Genomic DNA, 17,225 nt, shown 5'->3' on the forward strand with positions numbered 1-17,225 from the left:
GACAGATGAATGGATAAAGAAGATGTGGCATATATATGCAATGGAATATTACTCAGCCATAAAAAGAAATGAAATTGAGTTATTTGTGGTGAGGTGGATGGACCTAGAATCTGTCATACAGAGAGAAGTAAGTTAGAAAGAGAAAAACAAATACTGTGTGCTAACACATATATATGGAATGTAAAAAATTTTAAAAATGTTTGTGAAGAACCTAGGGGCAGGACAGGAATAAAGACGCAGATATAGAGAATGGACCTGAGGACATGGGGAGGGGGAAGGGTAAGCAGGGACGAAGTGAGAGAGTGGCATGCACTAATGGACTAATATATACTACCAAATGTAAAAGAGCTAGGGGGAAACAACTGCATAGCACAGGGAGATCAGCTCGGTGCTTTGTGACCACCTAGAGGGTTGGGATAGGGAGGGTGGGAGGGAGACGCGAGAGGGAGGAGATATAGGGATATATGTATATGTATAGCTGATTCACTTTTCCATAAAGCAGAAACTAACACACTACTGTAAAGCAATTATACTCCAATAAAGATGTTTAAAAAAAAAAAAAAGAAAAGAGCTAGCAGGGAGGAGTATTAGGGCTACACAGTTCAAGACCTAATGCATTTCCAGACATAGGAAATCCCCGATCAAATTTTCAACAATAAAATTCATTAAATAGTTGAAAAATATGACCTACAAAAAGAGGAGGGAAAATCTCTCATTATTTAGCCTAGAGAAGAAGTCAAGAAGCGATCTCATAATGGACTTCAGCTGTGACGGGTCCCTTCTGTGGCAGATATGAGCAGCAGAATATAAGGCATAGGAACCAGGTTTTGGCTGCAGCAGTGAGCATTAGGGGCCATATAAACGATCTAGAATTTTCTGATGGAAGGCTTTTGTAGGAGTTTAAAAAATGGCTAACAGGGGAAAGGTTATGGAAAATTCCATTCCTTGGAGGATTTCTAAAATAGAACACATTCTTAGGTCTTAGAAGGAAAGCTAACAGAGAAGGAATAAAGAAAAATCTTTCAAGGTTCCATCTAGTCCAATATTCTATAACAGTTTTCAAGAATTCTTCTTTTATTCAAACCACTTTCAAGGGGGAAATTGTCCTTTGAAAAGTCTCCATAACCTCAACAGACTTTTCCCTGAGCATCTCTTAGATCTTCCCACAATTTAGAATCTAAACACAGGTGGACAGGCACTTCTTAAGAAATCTGTTTCACAATTTCTGTCAGAGGCAAAGCCTTGGCTTTCAGAGGGCAGTTGCTGAATGTATCATGCTATTGCCTAGAACAGACAAAAGGGGACATGTTTGAACAAATACCATCCTCACCACGACCAGACTAGGTGGTCTACAGAATACAGCTGGGCTCCTGACACACGGGTGTTCAGAGACAGCACAGCAAACATCTGAGCTCCTCTTGAACTGGTTTCTTATTGTCAAACATTATTTACTGAAGCTGTTGGGTGTTGATAGCTTGTGGGATACATGCTTCTTTCACAAGAAAATGGGCCATCTGTCCAAATGCTCACGCATCACAAAGCTGCTCCTGAAAGGGACTGTTTCCACTCCTAGAGGGCCCCCCTACTGTGCAGGGCACTCAGATTGGCTTCATAAAGGGAAGATCATGCTTAATCCTGGTTGAATTCTCTGAGCACATTACTGCACTGATCTCAGAGAAAAAAACAAGAAGGGCCTAATTTATCTGTGACTCACAAAAACCAAGCCTCTGGTAGATTTAGAAAATGTGGTTGCAGTGTATTTGGAAGAAATGGCTGAAATTGATTAAACATTGATTTGTGGATGGGGCACAACAGAGAATATCTATGGAAGGAAATCATTCTGATTAAACAGAGGCAACTGGGTTTTATCCAGAAGTCATGACTGGTTGCAACTGGAGATGACATTCTTTTAAGTGAAAGAACTATGCTCCTGCATGCCTTCTCCTTTGGTCTAAGCAACCACAGGATAAGTTGTCTCACTTAAGAGGATGAGAGGAGTAGAAAAGTTGACTTACAACACTGTATTTGAACTTTGTCAGGGGAGGAGAGGGAGACAGAGAGTTTAGGCAACTTCTATCTCAATAATGACCATCTTTCCCATGGTCGAATCCAACTATGGTACAGTGCCCAGCTAGAACTTCGTTTTTCTTACAACCATTCACTCACCACTATATTCCAGGATTCTGTTAGGCGTAGGCGTGGTGTATAGGATTAAAAAAAGAAAGAACAGAGGCATGTGGCACTCTGATATTCTACAGACTCTTTCATGGTTCAACTTAGACAAGCTCATAGAGGTAGAATCACTCTTTCATTATAGAAAATGGAGGCTAAGATGCTTCCTACTTAAAGGAACTTTTTTAACCTTTTATTGGGGGGGCCATTTAGATTTATAAGCTAAAAGATTCTTCTTGTCCCCTAATGGTTTCTAAAATCCCAGAAGCCTATGCAGCTTAGAGTACTGTTTTTGATGCTTGTTTGTCTATTGATTGTGGAAACTTTCTCAATTATTGAACCTTCTCTGATCATCTGAACATTCTCTACAGAAGTCAGTCTGCAAGATCAGCTGAAAATCTCAGTCTATAAAATATTCTGCAGGCTCCAGTTCTGAGCCATGAGACAAAACTAAACAACAGGCCAGGATTTACCTATTCAGATGAGTGTTGTCATTCTGAAAAGCACAGTCCCTGGGAGGTTATACAGTAATTCCTTCTCTACCACCAGTTCCCATAAAGAGAGAGCCAAATTAGCATGGATTAGTATATCGATTTACTTCTGTCTAGTTTTTCCTTAATAGAAAGAAATTTAGTCTGAGGATGGGGGATTTTTAGTTACTTTAATTGTGATGATTAGGGAAGGAAGGACGGAAGGAAGGGAGGGAGGAAAGAAGGAATGAATTAAAGAAGGAAGGAGGGGGGAGAGGAAAGGACAGAGGAAGAGAAGGAAGCAAAATGGTGACTAGCACAAAAGAGAAGGTGAAGTAGTGAAGAGAGTAGAAGGGAAGTGTATGGCAAAGAAGCTTTCAGAAAGGCAGAGGGAGAAAAGAGAAAGTAAACCCAGGTCAAGATATGAACCCAGGCTTGTGTCAGGTTGCTGAGGTTCACATGACAAAGTTAAGAGAAAATGTGTCCCCATGTTCTGATGTGCATGGAGCTTGACGTCATCATGGATATTGCTAAGACTAGGTAAGCTCAGAAGTGGGAAGGAGGCTTTGGAAGTACTACCCAGCCATGAGAGCCTGTGTAATTTAAAGAAAAGTTACCTGAAGTATTTCTACCTCAAACCTTCAAGTTATTCATTGGCTCCTGCCTAACATGTCCCTAGACCACCGTGCTAAGGAGGAATCAGAATTAACCATCCCGTGTCCCAAGACTTGGCAGTGAACTCTGGGGTAGCTGCATGGCTTCCTATGATGTCAGCACTTGAAGACAACTTTAATTTTGATGCATACATTATAGCTTAAACAAAAGACAGTCAAATAATGTTATAGATACCCCGAATAGAGGACTTTTCTTTTCTTTCTTTCTTTCTTTCTTTTTTTTTTTTTTTGGCCTCGCCATGCAGCTTGTGGGATATTAACTCTCCAATCAGGGATCAAACCTGTGTCCCCTGCAGTAGAAGCACAGAGTCCTAACCATTGGACTGCCAGGGCATTCCCAATAGAGGACTTTTCAATGATCTAGTTTTTAGCTTCAGGACAGAGTGTCAAGGAGCCAAGCTTACTTTGAAAGGCTCCATGTCTGCATGAGCCACAGCCTTGCTGTCCAAGCGTAGTACTTCCTGGTCTTTAGTCCTCTCATCATACTTGACCTCACATTCTATAAGCTAGGTCATTGCAGTTAATAATCTGTGTTAAGACTAGGGAGAAGCCAAATTTCCGTTGGTATATTTTGTTTTAGGAGGAAGATGTTGCAAATATTGAACATTTTATATTCTTGCATCCTTGTGCAAAAGAATACTATTTTGCCCATTAATCCTGATTTTGTCTTATTTTTTATTGGAATTTACATGTCCTAGGAAAAAAAACCAGAACAGACATCTTAACTAGCATTATAACTAATATAAATGCTATAAGATCCAGGGAAAAGTATATGTTATAGATATTTACCCAAACTGAAAAACTCTCCCTTTCCATTTAAAATATAACAAATCGCAGCTTAATTTCAATATTCACAGGCAAATAACACGTCTACATGAAAAAGAGAAGTGACAATTTTAGTCTCACAAGAATCAAAAGCCATTAAAAGCTAAAAGGCGGGTTAACCTTATGATGTGTGTGCATCACAACTCAAAAGGAATTATCTGGAAGTGATTTCTTCCAAGTGCAAAGCTAACTTGAAGTATGGCCACACTTTGCCCAGCACGGAAAAATTATCCTCTACCCTCTTTAAAGTGAACTTCAGGGCTAAGGAGTAGGAGCAGCTTGAATGTCACAACGTTTGGTAAAGGCAGACCTGTTAAACAGAAAGGAATAAAAATGGGCCCTAGGGTCCGAGAGTTCATGAGGAGCGCCCATCGAAAAAAGAGCAGAATAAGAATACAAGGTAATTTTCAGAACTTAACAGAGGCCACAAGAGGATAATGAATAGTTTAGCTTTTCTCTCTCCAAAATGCAATTAATTTAAAAAAAAAAAGAACATCATGTTAAAAGAACATTCACTTTCTCCATAAATGGATATGGTGACATTATTATAACACTGTGGGCCTAGATTTCTTAATGTCAACACTTATGAGGTTACCTATGTCCCCTAAGTATTTTGACTTCTCATGAGATTATATTCTCATCAGTTAAATGTTGGTTGTAGCCATGTGGTTTGAAGAGTTAATCATATACCTTGGGGAAAGAAAGGAAGGAAGGCAGGGAGGAAGGAAGGAAGGAAGGGAGGGAGGGAGGGGGGAAGATGGACTCTTTCTCCTGAATTGTCCTCTTTCTGAAGAAACAAAAATGCTAATAAAAACAAGTATTTGGACTTCCCTGGTGGCGCAGTGGTTAAGAATCCGCCTGCCAATGCAGGGGACACGGGTTCGAGCCCTGGTCTGGGAAGATCCCACATGCTGCGGAGCAACTAAGCCCGTGTGCCACAACTACTGAAGCCTGCATGCCCTAGAGCCCGCAAGCCACAACTACTGAGCCCATGCACCTCAACTACTGAAGCCTGCGCGCCTAGAGCCCGTGCTCCACAACAAGAGAAGCCACCGCAATGAAAAGCCAGCACATTGCAACGAAGAGTAGCCCCTGCTCACGCAACTAGAGAAAGCCCACGCGCGGCAACAAAGACCCAATGCAGCCAAAAATAAATTAATTAATAAATTTTAAAAAACAAGTATTTATTAATTTAACTTGTATTTATTAGCACAAACAGTATATTTAAATAGGCTATAAAATTAGAGCAAGATAAAGAGAAATACAAGCATCAATATAAGTCACATATTTCTCACTAAATTCTTAATGTTAGCACTTGCTTAACTGGTACAATCATGTTCAACATTTCCATCAATACCTTAAAAACATGCTTATGAATTTTAAGATGATAAGAATATAAGATGAATCATTAATATGTTGGGTCAAATCATCAAGATTCAAAAATATCCTGAAGCAGAAATAATAGTTTATAGTCTATAAGATAATTCAGCAGGATAAATATGAAGGTGCACACTGCACTTTGAGGTGGTGGGTTGATTGTAATTCATTTGGGGGCAACCAGAAAATTCAGGTGGGCCTATTCATATTGAGCCAACAGTGTGTCTCAGCTATGAAAAAAGTTAACAAAACTTTAGGGTTTGTTGATAAAAATATCGGATTCTGATTATGTGAAGTAAAATACTCACACTTTATTCTAGTTAATCAAACAATTTTCCTCCTTTTTTCCCCACCTAGATACCTAAGCAGATCTGGAAAAAGGACTATGGTCAGAGAAGAGCTGGCAGGATTTTATGTTTGAAGAGCAACTGAATATGTCACCCTGAGGAAGAGAAGGTTTCAAAGGGCTAAATGCTTCATCTGCCAGAAGAGCAAACTTGCCCACAAGGTAAAACCAGGCCAGTGAGTGGAGGGCATATGCAGATAGGTTTCAGCTCAGTAGAAGAATAGATCCCAGTGTTCCAACAAGGGAATAGAATCCCCCAGAGGAGTAAGCTGCCAATACTGGCAGTGTTCCAGCAGAAGCAGAAGGGACATCTGTCAGGTAAAGAATGGATACCTGGCCTGAGGTGAGAGTGGGAGGGGGGTGCTGAGCTGGGTAATCTCCAAAAGGCAATGTAAACCCCAAGACTCTATGATTCTAAAAGGAAAAAATGGCTAACCTTGGCCATGATTCAGTGATATAGTCCTATGATACTAATATAGTTTTGTACTATACATTTCTATTATCATGTTTTTTCTTTGGATCGAAAACAAAAATTTTAAATTCAATTACTAGTAACATTTATTATTAAGGAAATACGCCATACTAAAAAGAACTTTTTATGATGTTAAAATTTGCCTTCTTGCTGCATCGACTTCCACTAGGGAACCTAGGGGCATACAGTGGGAGGGCATAATAATATCATCACTCTCAATATCATCCTTTGGGGTGAGCTCCACCTCCATGGTTTCTTTTAATAATCCATGATGGACCATCGTTCGATTAAATTTTCTCCAAATTATTTTCATTTTTTGCATCCATGGGTAGAAAATTCCGTAAGTCTATCAACCCCGCATGGTATTTCCCTTTATCTGCCCTAAGATTACCTTCTCAAATACATAATACATAAACACTATGACTTTGTAGACATTTCTAAATGAGCTATTTTTTTTTTCTTTGCAGGGTATAAAGATTGCTACACTCATTATAACAGTCTCATCATACCACTTTGATAGTTCTTTCTGAACTTTCTCCAGTTCCACTGGATTTTGCAGATGTGGCCATCAAACTTGTAACATACAGATGCCATAACTTTTTGTGTGTATTATAGAGAAACTACAACAACCTTCCTGATAGATCCCAGAATTTAGTCTCTTTAATTGCCTAGAATCACACAAATTAAGAAACCTACCTGACTCTGGATTTCTTTTCAGGCTCTTACATTCATACTCTACTAGAGCAAGATTATGGCCAACACTCTGTTTTTACACAGGGAAGTAAAGTGATCTGCCCAAGCAGCAGGGTCTGAAAATCAAACCCAGAGCTTCTGACCCAGAGCCAGGGGTTATTTCCATCATATCCCTCTGCCTGGTTCATAAGAAATAGTGCCTAGCCTACTTTTGAGTGCTTTTCTCTAATGCATTACCTGTTACTTGACTGTGCTAAAATTTAATCTGCTATATTTTGCCTTAACACATAGTCTAATGAGTTTATTCAACAATTTATCCTGATCAGCTTGACATGGGTAAGTTCTTTAACCTCTCTAAACCTTGTTTCCCTAGCTGTAAAGCTGGAATAATAATACAAACCTTTAGAGTGTATTCTGAGAATTAAATGAGATGAAATAACATGTTCATCACTGTCATGGTCCCTGGCACAGAGCAATGAACACCGTAAATGGTTGCCATTATTGATTACGCCGTAATTATTTTAAGATGACCTCAATCGCTGCAAACAATTCTCTCCAGGAAAGACTCAGTTGGGAAGCTGGAGTGAGTAAGTGGATTTCACACAGCCCACTGCAGCAGGCACAGGTTTAGGGTACTATGTGCTGCCAGTTTGAATTAGAGGGAGTATCAATCACAAGCACATGTTATTTAGAAATACGACAAATATTCTAAAATTGTTGTTTGGTGAGCCTAATTTAAAACAGCATGAACTTACTCCATTTGAAAACATCCATATGCCATGAAATAGCTAACTTACATTTTCATTTCAATAATAGGTTGCAAAGGGGAAAAGAAAAAGTTAGAGCTCAAGCAGTCACAAACATGCAGCCCTCTCTAAATAACTCTGCAGTTACTAGGTAACCAGGTAGTACTGGGTGAAAATGAATTCAGGTGTTTGAACTGATGCTGCCCCATGTACCAGAGGTGAGTTTTGTCCTGGCAGTGGCTAATGGAATGAATGATTCCACTGTCAATTGCATTTATAGAGCTGGCAAGATGGGCTGCACAATAGCTCTCTCCTCGGGAGAGCCTAGAATATAGGGAGAGAGTCCAGAATACAGCCTTAGAGAAAGCATCAAAAGTCTGGCATGTTTCATGTAGAAATGACAGCTTACACTGGGAACAAAAAGCATATCCTGACATCACATTTGAGCATAATCTCTGTAGAGAAGGTATAAAAATCACCAAGAATGGGGAGTAGATGACAAAGGGCAGATATCAATTTTTCATGCTGTTGTAGACAAATTTAAGGGTAGCATTGTTTAAAGATCAAAGAAAGAACTAACTGGCTTGTCAAAGGAGCATTGTTTCATCTCTTTCAACTCCATACTCTTAACAATTTATGAATTTTAATCTCCATATGTTTCCTCCGGTAAACTGCGATGAGGTACAGCATGTTTCAACGTTGCCTTTGTTCCTCGTCTTGAAGAGAGTAGTTAAGATCACTGGCTCTAGAGGTAGAAGGGCGGGATTTGAAGTCTACCTTTCTCACTCACCAGGAACTTTCAGCAAGCTGCTTGGGCTCTTTGATCTCCCATTTCCATGTATCTAAAACCGAACATTAACAACTGTCCACAGCATTGATGTAACAGCAAGCATGAGGAAAGGGCTTAATGCATTGCCAGGCACCAAGTGCACGCTCCATCCATCTAGTTTCCTAATCATTCACCTTAGCATTTAATTACATGTTTAACTGTTATCAAAATGTCCTGTTGAAATGGTGTCTGTTCTTAGTAAAAATGGCTCTCTCTGATGGTATTCTCAAGCAGTTGGGGGGCAAAGAATACTACCCTCCCCTGGTGGAAGGGGGCTGGGAAAGGGAAAGAGCGTGCAGAGTCTGAAAATAAAAAGGCTCCCATCCCTGATTTGATGCACTTCTACTGGGGAGAGGGAAGGAGTATGCCTTCCATTCCCATCCCTCAGCCAAGAGACACTATGCTCTCCTAGTGGCAGTTTGCATCCTTCACATGTATTTCTCACAGGGCTTGAAATATGGTAGAGAATCAACAAATCAACAGTTGATTTGTTTCTATTTAGTACTAAAATGTGATTCAGAATCAAGCTAGTTCAGTCCCTTACAGAGAAAGATACTAGTTTTTGTGATCAATACACAATTAAAACAAATTTCCCATTAATTACTTTGACATTTACAATTTAGTCACATAAACTCATTAAAGAAGTTTACTCTCAACTACGTATAATGGATAACGTAACTCCCTTTCTCTCGATGATGAGTACAAACAATGAGCACATTAAAAAAAGATTAAGCTTTAATGGGTTCTTCAAAGGTCAGAACCATACAGAGCTATGGACAAGAAATTAGGACTAGAAATAAAGTCATGCTTAAAAGTTAACTATGAGACTTCTGGTCAACATGGTATAGCAAATTCACATCTTCATGAGCCTCCTCTGTTCCAAACATGTGGCAATTAGAGATGAAATACAAAAAGGGAAAACCAAAAGGTGTAATTTGGCTCCAAAAACCAGATAAACATCTCTGTGGACTAGAAATGGATTAGAATCACAAGGCAGTGAGTGGGTCTGAAGCCAGGGGACCTGCAGGGCTCCAGATACAGAAGCCAGCCATGACTGCTTGGCATTCTGTCCCTGTAGGCAGACAGAATCTAAAATTGCTTCACTGGAAATACGGAGACCTAAGCCAGGCTAACTGTGTGGAAGCAAGCAAGAGGGTTGAGCTCAGGAGAGGAAGCTGAAAACAAAAGAAAGATGCCAAGAGGTAAAGCTTTATAAAACATCTGAGCCTGTGGAGGAGAAATGGACAAAGACATGAATCAGAACCAGGCACTGAATCAAGCCACCTGTGCTGGCTTTGTAACAGAATATGTGATCCCCGTTATCACCACTAGCAAGGGTGGCTGATACAACATAATAAAACCTGGTTCTCGACTGGCAGTGTTGCAGGCCAGGTGAAAGCAGTCATAAAACCTCGAGAGAACTGAACCCAGAGGGGGAGAAAACAATACAAATAATAATACAAATTGAATTTTAAAACAACCTACTCAAAATAAGTCAGCAAACCCAAATTCCAAAACACATGAAGGAATATAGTGCTAAAAATGCCAACAAAATCAGAAACTGAAATAAAACCTCCACTCCAGATTAATTTGTGTAAAGACTGTATCACAATTTTTAAAAATTATACTTAGGGTGATCAAAGGATTAATTTTCTAGAAAAAGAAAAATCACCAAAAGTGACTCAAGAAGAAATAGAAAACCTGGAAATATCAATAAATATTAAGAAATTCAATCAAGACTCAGAAAGTACTCTCCTTCTCACACACACACAAACTAATCCACCAGACTCAATGGGTTTTACAGGTGAGTTTCACCCAATTAAAAGGAATAGAGCATCCTCAGACTTAGCCACCTCATTTATCAAGGTGTTACACTGATACCAAAAAAGTAATACACAATAAAGTAAATTATAGACCAATCTTATTCATGAATAGGATGCAAAATTATTAAACATGATGCAAAACATCCTCCAATTTTAATAGATAAAATTAGAAAACAAACAGACAATAAAGCTTTGGTCCAAAATGTGAGATGTAAGTTAGTCATTCTCTATGAAAAAATAAAATCCATAATACTTCTGATTATACACGTGGTGGGGTCTGTAGATTTGTTCACATAGACATGTCATCTGGAATGACCAACTCCAGGCTGTCGCCTGAAGATTAAAGAATTAAGTTGAGCAGAAAATGAGCATACTAATTCATTTACTCCTGCTTCACTACCCATATCTAGAAAGCCTAACAGCACGGTACCCCGGCACCACAGTTTACGTATTTTTATTTCAAATACACACACTATTGTAGTATCCGTGAAATAGTCAACCATTGAAAATGAAAACAAAGCCAACAGTAAAACAGAAATGTAGGACTGTGTTGCATTCTGTCTTCTGTGCCAGACAGCAGCCCTGAAGCACTAAGTGCCTGCCCTGCCCACAGGCTTCTCCTTAGGAAAGCAGCCTCAGAAATAGAGTTGTTAGGGCTCATGCCATGTGTCATGAGAAACCAGCTCTGCTTCAATGGTTACAAATAACTATCTCAAAATCATCTCCTAAGTCAAAGTAACATAGGTAATCAGACGAGAGAGAAGCTTACTTTTGACCTGGATTGGCTCAAAAACCTACTCAAGAGGGATGAGTTGTATTGGATGGCAATAAATGAGGGGGACACAGAGAGAGGGACAGGGGAGGGAGGGGTCTCCTGCACCCTCTGGTTAAGCCTATTCTATAATACAATCTTAAAAGTATAGGGACCATTAAATACTGCAAAGCTAAAAAGGAAATTACATACCTGCCATCCATATGTCCTTGTATATGTGCAGTAAATCATTATACCCCAGGTTAATCTGGGCATATTCCATCCCTTCTGAGTTCCCCCAATTATCTAACGATCTATCTATCTAAATATATTTAGAAAATGCTATACACTCTAGAGAAACCTGTTTAGCTTTACCCATTTCCAAAATGTTTTATCCATGCGTTCAGCAAGCATTTATCAATCCACTGCTAGACAACATACTATGTATGTGGTTAGGAGAGAGCAATGAACTTGACAGATAAGGCCTCTGTCCTTCTGAACTTACATTCTAGTTGAAGGACAGGTGATGACCAAGTGAACAACGATAACCCCAAACAGTGACATATGTTGTGAAAAAATAAAATCGAATGATGTGTCAAAGAATGGTGAGGAGCTCATTGGTCAGAAAAATACGTCTCCAAGAAAGTAGAGTTTGACTGAAACCTGAATGGTAAGAGCTGGCTCCGTGAAGATCTGGGAAAGAAAACTCCAGCCAAAGGGAACAGCTGATGCAAAGACCTGGGGGTTGGAATGAGTTTGAGTGGTTAAGTCTTTCTTCACAACAACCTGTTAGCATTCAGCAGAACAGTGAATCAGGGAACCACATTTAGGAAATACGTGAAGTACCAGAAATACTGGTTTAATCTGAATTTAGGAATTATGAATGGGCATGCTGATGTAGGAAACTAAAGAAATTACTTAAATGCTCATAAACAAATCCATCTGGAAATGATAATAATTCCCTTTCAAGTAGGGAAATGCAACATACTAGATCTAGAAGTCCCAGGAAAGATTTGATATAGCAAACTAAAATGAGATTTTCTAGAATTATTTTTCTAATCATAGGCAGTCATCAAATACTTTTGTTTTGGAAATGAAAGTAATGCAAATGTCTAATTGTCATAGAAGTCCTGTGGAAGGGAACAAAGAGGGAAGGATCATTTCTGGGAAAAAAATCTATCTACCAGGGAAAATTGGGGAAGGAATGGGCACTGAAGATGGAATCAAATGGAAGAGGAGTTGGATAAACAGAAGACCTAAGCAGACATAGACTGTTTCACAGTCAATTGGAAAGCCAACATCATTGAAAGCAACCCTAATGGGAACGGTCTGTGGCACTGGTGGCATCAACCGGGCAGCAGCAGCGCATGAAATGAGCAGCCACTGCTCAAGGCAAGTCACCTGGAAGCCACTTGGGCTGACCGCAATTCACAGTGTCACAAGTGATGGACAGACAGCAAACTCAGGGGAATCTGAAAGCAAACTAATAGTGTGGAGAACCTCGTCAAGAAGAGGACGCAGTTAAGAACATGTGGAAACCAGTTAAGGAAGAATTCACACAGTGCAAATAGGATGAAATGGGGACAAGTGAACAAGTTAAAGAGCAGGGTAGTGTTTTGTGTTTTATGGAATATCGTACCATTACAACAGCTTATCTTTCAGAAATGTAAGTTCCTCCAATTTCAAACCTAACTTGAAAAGGGTGCTAAATTGGATTTAAGTGCAAAAAATAACCACGCTGCTGGGGACTCTTTCATCTTGAGAAAAAAACATGCTCAATCAAATCATTTATGGAATGCAGTGTTCCAATTAAATCAATTTCCTGGTTAGATTTTTAAAATATAGTTGTCAATCTTTCTTAAAGATATCAGCTAAGATCAGTGGAACAGAACAGACAGTCCTGAAGCAGATCTGTGTATGTCTACAAAATAATTAAGTATATTGGAGAGGCAAAGTCTGTGGCTCAGAAGCCAGGTACCTGGGGGCAAGGCCTCCTCCCTCTCACCTGAGTGAGGTTGGGCTGGGCCTGGGCACTTGCGGGTCTCAGATTCCACACCAGGAACCGTTTTAGCCAGCCTGGGGCTGCCTTTGGAGTCGCAGCTGCTTCCGCATTCTCTCCTGAGAGCCACTGGCAAGAGAGACCTTCGAGATGGCGGAAGAGTGAGATGTGGAGATCACCTTCCTCCCCGCAGATACAGCAGAAATACATCTACACGTGGAACTGCTCCTATAGAATACCCACTGATCGCTGGCAGAAGACCTCAGACCTCCCAAAAGGCAAGAAACTCCCCACGTACCAGTGTAGGGCAAACGAAAAAAGAAAAAACAGAGACAAAAGGATAAGGACGGGACCTGCCCCTGTGGGAGGGAGCTGTGAAGGAGGAAAAGTTCCCACACAAGGAAGCCCCTTCACTGGTGGAGACGGGGGATGGCGGGGAGGAAGCTTCGGAGCCACAAAGGAGAGCGCAGCAATAGGGGTGCAGAGGGCAAAATGGAGAGATGCCCACACAGAGGATCGGTGCCGACCAGCACTCACCAGCCCGAGAGGCTTGTCTGCTCACCAGCCTGGGCGGGCGGGGGCTGGGAGCTGAGGCTCGGGCATTCGAGGTCAGATCCCAGGGAGAGGACTGGGGTTGGCTGCGTGAACACAGCCTGAAGGGGCTAGTGCGCCACAGTTGGCTGGGAGGGAGTCCGGGAAAAAGTCTGGAGCTGCCTAAGAGGCAAGAGACCATTGTTTGGGGGTGTGCGAGGGGATTGGGATCACCGCCTAAACGAGCTCCAGAGATGGGCGCGAGCCGCGGCTATCAGCGCGGACACCAGAGACGGGCATGAGACGCTAAGGCTGCTGCTGCCGCCACCAAGAAGCCTGTGTGCAAGCACAGGTCACTATCCACACCTCCCCTCCTGGGAGCCTGTGCAGCCCGCCACTGCCAGGGTCCCGGGATCCAGGGACAACTTCCCCGGAAGAACACACGGCGCGCCTCAGGCTGTTGCAACATCATGCTGGCCTCTGCTGCCGCAGGCTCGCCCCGCATCCGTACCCCTCACTCCCCCCGGCCTGAGTGAGCCAGAGCCACCGAATCAGCTGCTCCTTTAACCCCGTCCTGTCTGAGCAAAGAACAGATGTCCTCAGGCGACCTACATGCAGAGGCGGGGACAAATCCAAAGCTGAACCCCAGGAGCTGTGCGAACAAAGAAGAGAAAGGGAAATCTCTCCCAGCAGCCTCAGGAGAAGCAGATTAAATCTCCACAAACAACTTGATGTATCCTGCATCTGTGGAATACCTGAATAGACACGAATCATCCCGAAATTGAGGCGGTGGACATGGAAGGAACTGTAGACTTGGGGTTTGCTTTCTGCATCTAATTTGTTTCTGGTTTTATGTTTATCTTAGTTTAGTATTTAGAGTTTATTATCATTGGTAGATTTGTTTATTGATTTGGTTGCTCTCTTCCTTTTTTTTTCTATATAGATATATATATATATTTCCTTTTTCTCTTTTGGTGAGTGTGTATGCTTCTTTGTGTGATTTTGTCTGTATAGCTTTGCTTTTACCATTTGTCCTAGGGTTCTGTCTGTCCGTTTTTTCCCTCCTTTTTTTTTTAATATGGATATATACATATTTTTCCTTTTTCTCATTTTGTGTGTGTGTATGTGTATGCTTCTTTGTGTGCTTATGTCTGTATGGCTTTGGTTTTACCATTTGTCCTAAGGTTCTGTCTGTCCATTTTTTCTGTTTGTTTGTTGGTTTCAGTAGAGTTTTTAGTGCTTGTTATCATTGGTGGATTTGTTTTTTGGTTTGGTTGCTCTCTTTTTTCTTTTTTTAATTACTTTTAAATTTTTAAATTTTTTTTTTAATTTTAATAACTTTATTTTATTTTAACTTTTCTTTCTTTTCTTCTCCCTTTTCTTCTGAGCCATGAGGCTGACAGGGTCTTGGTGCTCCGGCTAGGTGTCAGGTCTGTGCCTCTGAGGTGGGAGAGCCAAGATCAGAACATTGGTCCACCAGAGATGTCCCAGCTCCACATAATATCAAATGGCAAAAGCTCTCCCAGAGATCTCCATCTCAACGCTAAGATCCAGCTCCACTCAACGACCAGCAAGCTACAGTGTTGGACATCCTATGCCAAAGAACTAGCAAGACAGGAACACAACCCCACCCATTAACAGAGAGGCTGCCTAAAATCATAATAAACTCACAGAAATCCCAAAACAGACCACGGGACATGGTCCTGCCCACCAGAAAGACAAGATCGGGCCACATCCACCAGAACACAGGTACCAGTCCCCTCCACCAGAAAGCCAACACAACCCACTGAACCAACCTCACCCATTGGGGGCAGACACCAAAAACAACGGGAACTATGAACCTGCAACCTGCAAAAAGGAGACCCCAAAACACAGTAAGTTAAGAAAAATAAGAAGACAGAGAAACACACAGCAGATGAAGGAGCAAGGTAACAACCCACGAGACCAAACAAATGAGGGGGAAATAGGTAGTGTACCTGAAAAAGAATTCAGAGTAATGATAGTAAAGATGATCCAAAATCTTGGACATAGAATGGAGAAAATACAAGAAACGTTTAACAAGGACCTAGAAGAACTAAAGAGCAAACAAACAATGAAGAACAACACAATAAATGAAATTTTAAATTCTCTAGAAGGAATCAATAACAGAAAACTGAGGCAGAAGAACAGATAAGTGACCTGGAAGATAAAATAGTGGAAATAACTACTGCAGAGCAGAATAAAGAAAAAAGAATGAAAAGAATTGAGGACAGTCTCACAGACCTCTGGGACAACGTTAAATGCACCAACATTCAAATTATAGGGGTGCCAGAAGAGGAGAAAAAGAAAGGGAATGAGAAAATATTTGAAGAGATTATAGTTGAAACCTTCCCAAATTGGGAAAGGAAATAGTTAATCAATTGTAGGAAGTATAGAGAGTCCCATACAGGATAAATCCAAGGAGAAACAAGCCAAGACACATATTAATCAAACTATCAAAAATTAAATACAAAGAAAAAATATTAAAAGCAGCAAGGGAAAAGCAAAAAATAACATAAAAGGGACTCCCCATAAGGTTAACAGTTGATCTTTCAGCAGAAACTCTGCAAGCCAGAAGGGAGTGGCAGGACCTACTTAAAGTGATGAAAGGGAAAGACCTACAACCAAGGTTAATCTACCCAGCAAGGATCTCATTCAGATTCGACAGAGAATTTAAAACCTTTACAGACAAGCAAAAGCTAACAGAATTCAGCACCACCAAACCAGCTTTACAAAAAATGCTAAAGGACCTTCTCTAGCCAGCAAACACAAGAGAAGGAAAAGAGCTAGAAAAAGAAACCCAAAACACTTAAGAAAATGGTAATAGGAACATATGCATCGATATTACCTTAAATGTAAATGGATTAAATGCTCCAACCAAAAGACATAGACTGGCTGAATAGATACAGAAACAAGACCCATATATATGCTGTCTACAAGAGACCCACTTCAGACCAAGGGACACATACAGACTGAAAGTGAGGGGATGGCAAAAGTTATTCCATGCAAATGGAAGTCAAAGAAAGCTGGAGTAGCAATTCTCATATCAGACAAAATAGACTCTAAAATAAAGACTATTACAACAGACAAAGAAGGACACTACATAATGACCAAGAGATCAATCCAAGATGGAGATATAACAATTGTAAATATTAATGCACCCAACATAGGAGCACCTCAATACATAAGGCAAATGCTAACAGCCATAAAAGGGGAAAGCAACACTAACACAATCATAGTAGGGGACTTTAACACCCCACTTTCACCAATGGACAGATCATCCCAAATGAAAATAAATTAGGAAACACAAGCTTTAAATGACACATTAAACAAGATGGACTTAATTGATATTTAAAAGACATTCCATCCAAAAACAACAGAATACACTTTCTTCTCAAGTGCTCATGGAACATTCTCCAGGATAGATCATATCTTGGGTCACAAATCAAGCCTTGGTAAATTTAAGAAAATTGAAATCATATCAAGTATCTTTTCTGAC

At 40.5% G+C, this 17,225-nt stretch overlaps 1 protein-coding gene across 2 annotated transcripts in view; it reads right to left on the reverse strand.

Moving 5' to 3' along the window:
* Window positions 1-17,225, reverse strand: part of CPQ (carboxypeptidase Q) — a 461,800-nt gene that overhangs the window by 180,962 nt on the left and 263,613 nt on the right. The window lies entirely within an intron of this gene.

This window comes from Physeter macrocephalus, chromosome 15 (assembly GCF_002837175.3).
Source record: "Physeter macrocephalus isolate SW-GA chromosome 15, ASM283717v5, whole genome shotgun sequence".
Classification (NCBI taxonomy): Eukaryota; Metazoa; Chordata; class Mammalia; order Artiodactyla; family Physeteridae; genus Physeter; species Physeter macrocephalus.